This window comes from Phascolarctos cinereus, unplaced genomic scaffold, assembly GCF_003287225.1.
Source record: "Phascolarctos cinereus isolate Bilbo 61053 unplaced genomic scaffold, phaCin_HiC Scaffold_726;HRSCAF=1367, whole genome shotgun sequence".
NCBI classification, from domain to species: domain Eukaryota; kingdom Metazoa; phylum Chordata; class Mammalia; order Diprotodontia; family Phascolarctidae; genus Phascolarctos; species Phascolarctos cinereus.
The window spans coordinates 352,268,521-352,277,980 of record NW_027556098.1 but is presented as its reverse complement, the minus strand read 5'-3'; positions in this window follow the sequence as shown (position 1 = coordinate 352,277,980).

Sequence of the window (9,460 nt, the reverse complement as noted above, 5' to 3'; positions counted from 1 at the left end):
GTCTGAATAACTCTGTTAGAGAGTGTCTATTATTTTGAACCAAAATATACCTCCTTTTAACTTTTCCACATTGGTTAGAGTTCCTATCTGTGGGGCCAAGTTCAATAAACTGCATGCATCCCTACTCTCATTGCCAGCTTTGTAGAGCTCTGAAGATAGTGACCAAGTCACCCCTAAATTTTATTTCATCTGGACTACATATCTTTCCTTTCTTGGAGCAGTTTTCATCTAGCCTGGTCTCCATTTCCCACACCATTCAGGTTTTCATTTTATGGAGGTATTCTGAAAATATGACAACCTTAAATGAAGCCAAAAACTAGCACAGAGTAGAGTGAGGTGATCACACAATCATTGCAGACAGTCTTGTATCTATGTATGTACTCTAAGAAAACATGCAGCTTTTCAGTTTCTAAGTCCCATTATTGAATCATCTTCAGCTTATGCTCATTAAAAGGCCAAATTCATTTGTGTTTGTGAAATATTGTATGACTTATTATCTGGGCATGAACTATCCTATCCCCCAACTCCTATTCTGCACTTACATAGTTAATATTTTTGAAGCACAGTTCAAAACTTGGCACTGATGCCTAAAAATTTTGTCAGTGATTTCAAAAATAAATAAAAAGTGGGGGAAGACTATAAGTCTTAGGTAAAGGCTAAAAACCATTGGCTGGCCACTTACGGACTTTGAAAAGTACATGTTAGCATTATCAATGCTGTATTGCATTTTAATTTATTTTGCTAAATATTTCTCAGTTACATAGTTTGAAATATGTGTGCCATATCCAGTCCAACTAACTGATTTTTTTCTGATTAGGAAAGTGAGGGTGAGGGAAACCAAATGACTCCTCTAGGTTACACAAGTAGTTTATAATGGGTTGGTTTGGAGTGACTTGTTTCTTAAAAAAAAAAAAAGCCATGCTAACAAGTAACCTGGAAAATAGATCCAGAAGGTATAATTTAAGAATTATTGAACTACCTGAAAGTCAGGATAAAAAAAATCCCTAAAAATGTTATACAGAATGAATATAGTTAATTGAGGATTACAGTTAATTTCTGTTTACCTGGATTGGGTGAAGTTCCTTCCTCCCACAATGCTGTCTCTCCTTTAATGGCCAGGGAAGAAGAAAAAACATCAAAACTGATTGGATTTATTGATTCAGACACTATCTTTCTTGAAACTTCAAACTCACTTCACCATTATGAACAGGCTAACTGTCTACAACCTGGAGCTAACTTTTGATTTTTTCACATACTCCCATGCAGTAATATGAGGGCCTCCTTCTCTTTATATATTACCTGCCCTAGCTGAGGTGGACTACTTGGTCTCTTTCCTCCACACACTCAAACAATCATAAATCTGGAACTGGATGGCTCAGAGGCCATCTAGTCTGATTCTCCTCACTTTACAGATGGAAAAACTGAGGCCCCAGGAATTAATTGATTTGGCCAAAGTCACTTAGGTAATAAGCATTGGAGATAGGATTTGAACCCAGGTCTTCTGATTCCAGATCCCACTGGTTAAAATGCCATTCTTATAGCCCCATGACTCTCCTTTTGATTTTAACTCTGAGTGGAACATTTTCTATCTCTGTCTCTCTTTATCCCATAAAATGAGACTTATCCTTTAAAGTCCAACCCACATGATGTCCTCTTCAGGAATCTCTCTCTGGTCCTGGGGTGACATGAGGCTTAATTGAGATAATGGATATAAAAGACATTGTAAAACATACAGCGCTATAAAAGTGCCAGTTATTATGACTGTATTATATGCATTATTAGCCTTCTATTGTATACTACTGCTGAGCTCAAGTGATATTACATGGAAAAACATAAGTGTGCTGGCAAATGTTGAATAACTGGACTCTGGAGAAAAATGTGCACACACTCCCACTTTTCAGTTTAATTTGTATTATAAACATTTTCAGAAGGGTAATGAATGAACCAATAAATTAAGCTCTGCTTTGTACCAACTTCTGAAGTGTCAATGTTCACACTGAAAATTTGAGTTGACTCTTGAAAGGTGGATAGAGCTGGTTCCAGCTCACTTCTGCTCTGATTTCCCCTTTCTGGTTTGAAAAAGTATTGAGACTAATTTAAATGGATAAGTATGCATTCACATTCGCCTTGAAAGTATGCTTGAGTATTATGATGATAGATATTAGAACCAATTGCATAAATGAATTCTTCTCTGGATAGGAAGTTAACAATTCCTTACATCAAGTGCTGAACCTAATTTTATTTAAATTTATTTTCTAAGTGTTTAGCAGAGAGTATAGTGAAATCTCCAAATTTTTAGATGACTTTAATGACTTCCAGTCAACTTACTGGGAAAAGTTTCAGAGGCTTTGAAATCATTACATATGATGCCCTAAAGACATTGTCCAATAGAGCACATCCAACAAAAATATCGTTGGTCGAGGAAGAAAATTGGGAGAAAACACAGAATGTTTCAATTCTGAGGAGCACACACCCCATTCACAAGAATTTGAGCCTCACTTTATTTCTCTCTGGGAGCTCCTATGTTTCACTTACTGTTGAGTTATGCAGTGAGAAAAATGAAGGGGCATATTAAAAGCCACAAATGTGCATGGGTAAGAAATGATCAAACAAAGGCTTGTGATGCCAGTGCCTAGACCCAGGCCCCAGTGCAGTGTTTTCCTCGGCACGGAATCCGTCTTATATATAAACAGACACACATATATTTATGTGTGTGTGTGTGTCTGTATATATATATAATACACTTAAATACATATTTTGTGTGTATGTGTATACACACACCTACACACATCACATTCTACATATCTGCTCCCTGCTTGTTTCACAATACAAGAACCCCCTATTTATCCAAAGTGGTCTTGTGCACTTCCTTGTCTCCGAGTGGGGTTGTATCCCATGCAAGTCTGAAGTAAGGTAGTTTAATGGTATTTCTGAACACATAGAACAAATCCACCTCCCATCACAGTCCCCCAGCTGCCACCACCATCACTATGCTCACCACCTTGGTTTAGCTCACCAAGCTCAGGCTCCAAGAAGGAAGAATCTGTCTTTGACAGGGAACTCAGCTACAGGCTGAATGAAGGCCCTTACAAGAAAGAGGATAGGACTTTTTATTCTTCTCCTTGGAATCCCAGGAGGGAAAGCTCCAAGCCTACAAATCCCTGAGTACTCACTTCTATGCCTTCCTCCAGGATATGATGAAAATCAGCCAGTTTCACCCTTTGCCTATCTGAGAACAGATATTGTATTCTGTGCAGAGGATGATTCTAGAGTCTGTGGAGGCCAAGGATTGCTGCGTTCCTGAGGGACTCTGCCTTCAGTGGACTGGACTATGAGACTAATACTATGACATTGTCTAAGGCTATCAATCTGTGGCTCCTTAGATTAGGAGTGGCATCTCAGGTGAAAAGCATTCGTGGCTTCTCCTCTTCTACAGTATGTAATAAAACCTCATTAATTTGGCATTCATGACCTCTGAGAGTCTGTGTTCAGCTTTTCAGCCTTATTTATTTCACACTTTCTCAGTTCACACACTCCACATTCTAATTAAAGTCCAGATTTTATCTGCAAATTATTGTCTGATGTTCAAATGCCTTCTTTCACTTCCAGGCATTTGTGTGGGCTGTTTTCCATGCCTGAAATACACACAATCCTCCTCTATCCCTTTGGTTCTTTATGGTAGGGCCTAATGAAATCCTACCTTTCCTTCAATGTCTAGCTCTGGTGGCATTTTCTCTATGAAGCTTCCTATAATGCCTCCAGCGAGAGGAAACCCTAGCTTTCTTAATGTCCTGGACCATTCTGTTTTGTATTCATCCCTTTCTAACTTTTATTATAAGAGGCAGGAAGTATTGCGTATTGGATAGGGAACCAGTCTCAAAAAGTAAGTCCTGGATTCAAGTTCTACGCTGTGATACTTATTAGCCATGTGACCCTGAACAAATCATTGGTGCTCTTGGTGCTCTAGACCTCAAATGGTGTCAAACTCGAATAGAAAATGGCTACTAAACCATACATATGGGCTGCATATTGACTTAGAAAACTACATATTAACATTATCTATGTCCTGTTGTATTTTTATTTATTTTGTTAAATACTTCCCAATAATATTTTAATCTGGTTCAGTTGCATGCTGGAACGTTGCCTGCTGCAATGCCTGTCAGTTGAGTGTTTGACATTTCTGCTATGGACCACTCTGTAAGACTATGAGTTGTAGAGAAAGGATTGTCCTAGTATTTGTAGAGGGAGTTTTGTTTTCTCACCTGGGATTTCCCTATATCAGTGAAAGCACAGGTACCGTCCTTCACTCTAATTTATATTATAGTTACTTAAGAAATGTTTTTATCCTTATACTAGATTATAATTTACTTGAGGGAAGACAGCTTCATATGGCCCTGCATCTACCACGGTATCTTGAATGTGGCAAACGTCTGTTGAATAGCAAGTGACTATTTCAGTTTCTTTGCCTGTACACACACACATATACACACATATACCACAGGTTTAATAAGTGTGATATTGTGTGAGAGGAGGAGGGAGAATGATCAGAACCTTTGAGAGGGCCGGGGGAAATCAGATCTGTGAAACGAAGTCTTCGGTGGACACTTGTTGTCTCAGCACAAATATCACAATATAGGAGTGTTCCCTGAAAGAGAAACAGAACACTAAATATAAACACATTATTCTTGTACTGCTTTCCTTAGTTCAATTTCTTCTTTTTGCCCACACCCCATTCCAACACCCAGGGTGTCCTCCAGTGAAATTCCCTTATCCTGTATCTCATATTGTCAGCAAATGACTATTGCTCCTTTAATGGTGAACACTTTATACGGTGATATTATAATCTCTTTAGATTTGATAATAGATACTGGATAGAGAAGAATCCTAGTTATTACATGCTTTTCTAAGAGAATCCTAGAAAAAGCAGCCTTCCTAAGTTGCCTAACTTGGAGAAGCCACTCAAATGGGGAAAATTTCAGTCTAGTACTTCTGGTAACCCAGCCAATTTGGGAAATATAGTAGGATGAATACCGACTTAACCTTGTAATCAAATTACATAGGTCACCACCTCCCCTTCCCAAAGGTAGCCTTTGATTGCAGGTCAATACTCTGACCTCAGTCCAATTGTGCTGAACCAATTTTTGAGTGTTTTGAAATTCCAGTTATCATTCTGTGCTCAAACCTGTACTCAACAGAGATGAGATAAACTCACAGAAAACTTCTTTTAGATAAATGTACTGACTTCATTATTATTCTAAAGTTAAAGAGGCAAATCGTGCAGGGTTTACGGTACAATGCTCTATACTCAGCTAACATCCCACTCAGTCCCCAACAGTATAATGTTGATCCTAGCTAACATCTTGGTGGGTGGGTAATTCCATGGAGGTGAGCCAGTATGGTAATAATTCAGGGATAGAGCAAAAATTAGGATAGGGAAGGAATTGCACTAGAATTTTTTATTCCTCTTGAAATTCTGCCTAAGTGGAAGGGACGGAGCCAAGATGGTGGAGTGAAAGCAGCAACTTGCTTGAGCTCTTCCCCAAACCCCTCCAAATACCTATAAAAAATGGCTCTAAACAAATTCTAAAGCTGCAGAACCCACAAAAAGACAGAGTGAAACAAATTTCTAGCCCAAGACAACCTGCATGGTTGATCAGAAAGGTATATTGTGCAGGGCGGAGAGAGGAGGGCAGCGTGGCATGGGTGCGCAGGCCGCAGCGAACCTGGGGAAGCTGTGGAGGTTTCCAGACTCCTCGATCCAAGAATGCCAAAGACAACTTAGAATGTCAGTGGGAAAAGTTTGTTTCTGCGGTGCTGAGAGAGGAAGGTGGGGTCTCAGTTCCAGTTCCCCAAGAACGTGGACCTGGGGTAGACAGTTGCTTCCCAAGTTTCCAGCCCACAGACTGAGGGGGAATCGAGTGGCTGATCAGAGGGGGATTGCAGGGATCTCTCTGCTGGTGCTGAGGCAGGAATCTCTTGCTTTGCCCGTGCTTGGATCTAGGTCACAGCTCTCGACGGAGGTCCTGGGGTGAGAAGGAGAGCTGGCACAGCGGAGCTTGTAGTGGTTGTGGACAGGAAACCTTCTTCACAGTTCCAGGACAGAAGGGACTGCTTGTGGCTACTAATAGACCACAGCACAGGCCAGGAAAGGAGTAAACACCTCACCCCTTATCATACCACCTTGGAAGAACTGAAAATTTACAGGTCCCTACAAGCATCTCTGAAAACAGCTATATAAACCCCCGAAGCTTGGGACATTACATTCTCCACATTGGAAGCAGACTCTTACCTTAACAAAGAGTTTAAAACTCAAGTAATTGGCCAGGACCATGAGCAAGCAGTGCAAAAAGAGTCAGACTATATTATCAGACTTTGGTGAAAAAGAAGATCAAAATATACAACCAGAAGACAACAAAGTCAAAGCTCCTACATCCAAAGCCTCCAAGCAAAATATGACTCAGTCCCAGGCCTTGGAAGAGCTTAAAAGGAATTTGAGAAGCAAGTAAGGGAAGCAGAGGAAAAACTGGAAAGAGAAATGAGAGTGATGCAAGAAAAGCACAAAAAACAAGTCAACAGCTTGCTAAAGGAGACCCAAAAAAATACTGAAAAAAATAACACCTTAAAAAATAGCCTAACCCAAATGGCAAAAGAGGTCCAAAAGCCAATGAGGAGAAAAATGCCCTAAAAAGAAAAATTGGCCAAATGGAAAAGGAAGTCCAAAAGATACTGAAGAAAACTTCCTTAAAAATTAGAATACAATTGGAAGCTGTGACTTTATGAGAAATCAAACACAGTAAAAAATCCAAAAGAATGAAAATTAGGAAACATGTGAAATATCTCATTGGAAAAACAACTGACCTGGAAAATAGATACAGGAGAAAGACTTCAAAAATTATTGGACTATCTGAAAGCCATGATCAAAAAAAGAGCCTAGACATCATCTTTCAAGAAATTATCAAGGAAAACTGCCCTGATATATAGAACCAGAGGGCAAAATAAAATTGAAAGAATCCACAGATCTCCTCCTGAAAGAGATCCCCAAAGGAAAACTCCTAGGAATATTAGCCAAATTCCAGAGTTCCCAGGTCAAGGAAAATTTACAAGCTGCCAGAAGGAAACAATTCAAGTATGTGGAAACAATCAGGATAACACAAGATTTAGCAGCTTCTACATTAAAGGACCACAGGGCATGGAATATAATATTCTGGAGGGCAAAGGAGATAGGATTACAACCAAGAATCACCTACCCAGCAAAACTGAGTATAATCCTTCAGGGGAAAAATGGTCATTCAGTGAAACAGAGGACTTTCAAGCATTCCTGATGAAAAGACCAGATGTGAATAGAAAATTTGACTTTCAAATGCCAGACTCAAGTGGAACATGAAGAGGTAAACAGGAAAGAGAAATCATAAGAGACTTACTAAGATTGAGCTGTTTACATTCCTGCACGGAAAGATGATATTTAAAATTCATGACACCTTTGTCAGTATTAGGGTAGTTAGAGGAAAAAAATTATATGTAGATAGACAGAGAGATAGATAGATAGATAGATAGATAGATAGATAGATAGATAGATAGATAGATAGATAGATAGGCACAGGGTGAGCTGAAGATTAAGGGGTCATATGGAGAATAAAATTAAGGGATGAGGGAGGATTACACTCAGAGAAGAAGAAAGGGAGAGGTAGAATGGGGTAAATTATCTCACCAAAAAAAAAAAAAACCACAGAGAAGTCTCTTACAGTCGAGGGGAACCAGGGGAAGGTGAGAGGGAAGGAGTAAATCTTATGCTCATAGGATTTAGCTTAAGTAGGGAATAACATACACATTCAATTGGGTATGGAAATTTGTCTTACCCTACAAGAAAACAGGGGGAGAAGGGGAAAAGAGAGCAGGGGGATGACAGAGAGGAGGGCAGATTGGAAAAAGGTGTAATGAGAAGTAAATACTTCTGAGGAGGAACACGGTAAAAAGAAAGAATAGAATAAATGGGAGGGCAGAACAGGATTAAGGGAAATAGAGTTAGTTTTTCACAACATGTCTACTATGGATGTGTTTTGCATAACTGCACATATACAACCTATATTGAGTTGCCTGCCTTTTCAATGAGGGTGGGTGGGGAGGGAGGAAGAGAGAAAATTTGAAACCTAAAGTTTTAAAACATATCTTTAAAAAAAATGTCTTCACATGCTACGGGAAATAAGAAATACAGGAAATGGGTAAGAATTTGTCCTGCCTACAGGAATAGAAGGGGAAGGGAATAAGAGAAGGGGGGAGAGAAAGAAAAGAGGACAGACTAGGAGAAGGGATATTCAGAATAACCTCTTTGTTTTGTTTAAGGAATAGGGTTTCAGCATAGTTATGTTAGTGAAGAGTAGTAACTTATGAGCTCTTTTGTGTTAAATTAATGGGAAATCTAATATTATTTTTAATCTGGAATTAGAACATGTACAGAAATTTATACAAACTTCTGGGGACTCACCTCAAGATGTTCCCATTTTTCAAAGGATTATGAGAGCAGTAGTATTTGTTCGTGGTCGGTCTCTTACTGTTACCAATGTGAGATTAAATTCTTATTATCTAGGGTATGTGACTTTGTGGGACAGACATTTACTACTGTTTTGAGCTTTGATTACCAGGATAATTGTCTGAGTTGTCATGAAGCCAATAGTAGGATGGCTGATAACTGATAAAGGTGGAAGTCTGTGCCTGGGAAGACTTTTGAGGATGACCTTGGACACAGCCTAGGTAGGATCTTCCTGACTCTATTTCCCAATTGTGCTATTTCCTTTCTGAAAAGGGAAATCCCCACCTGATTAATCCCAAGCCCTGCTTTTAACATCCAGTGACTGCATGATTGCCTATCAGATATGACTCATGCCTGGAATCAAATGGAGCTAAGGAAGTTCTTTCCTTCTGATAATATATATGTCCCTGTCCTTCTGGAACACCTCTGCATTACCATAATAGGACGCAAGTACATTCATGGCCAAATAATATAACATCTTCCTAAGGAGGAAATGTTTACACACAATAAGACAAAGGTGTAATGTGATAGATGTCTAATTAAATAGGATGGCAAATTTTGAGAAAAGCAACAGGATTAGACTGATATGATTGGCTTCCAAGATGTATCTATAATGGCAATCCAAGCTTTAAGCATGTTTAGGTAGGAAGATCACAGTTTTGGATTTCTTTTGTTTTTCTTTTTTCTTTCTTTCTTTATTTTTATTTTTTCCATATGCTTTTGAGTTGAAAATTTTCTCCCTTTTCCTCCTCCCCACCCCACCCAAGATGGCACACAATCTCATATAGGCTTTACATTTACATACCCATTAAACATATTTTCACATTAGTGAAGTAAATGAAAATTAAAACCAATACGAGGAACCATCAGAAAGAGGAAACAAAACTCAACAGAAGGTAAAAATAAGTGATGGTGATTCGACTTCCATAGTTC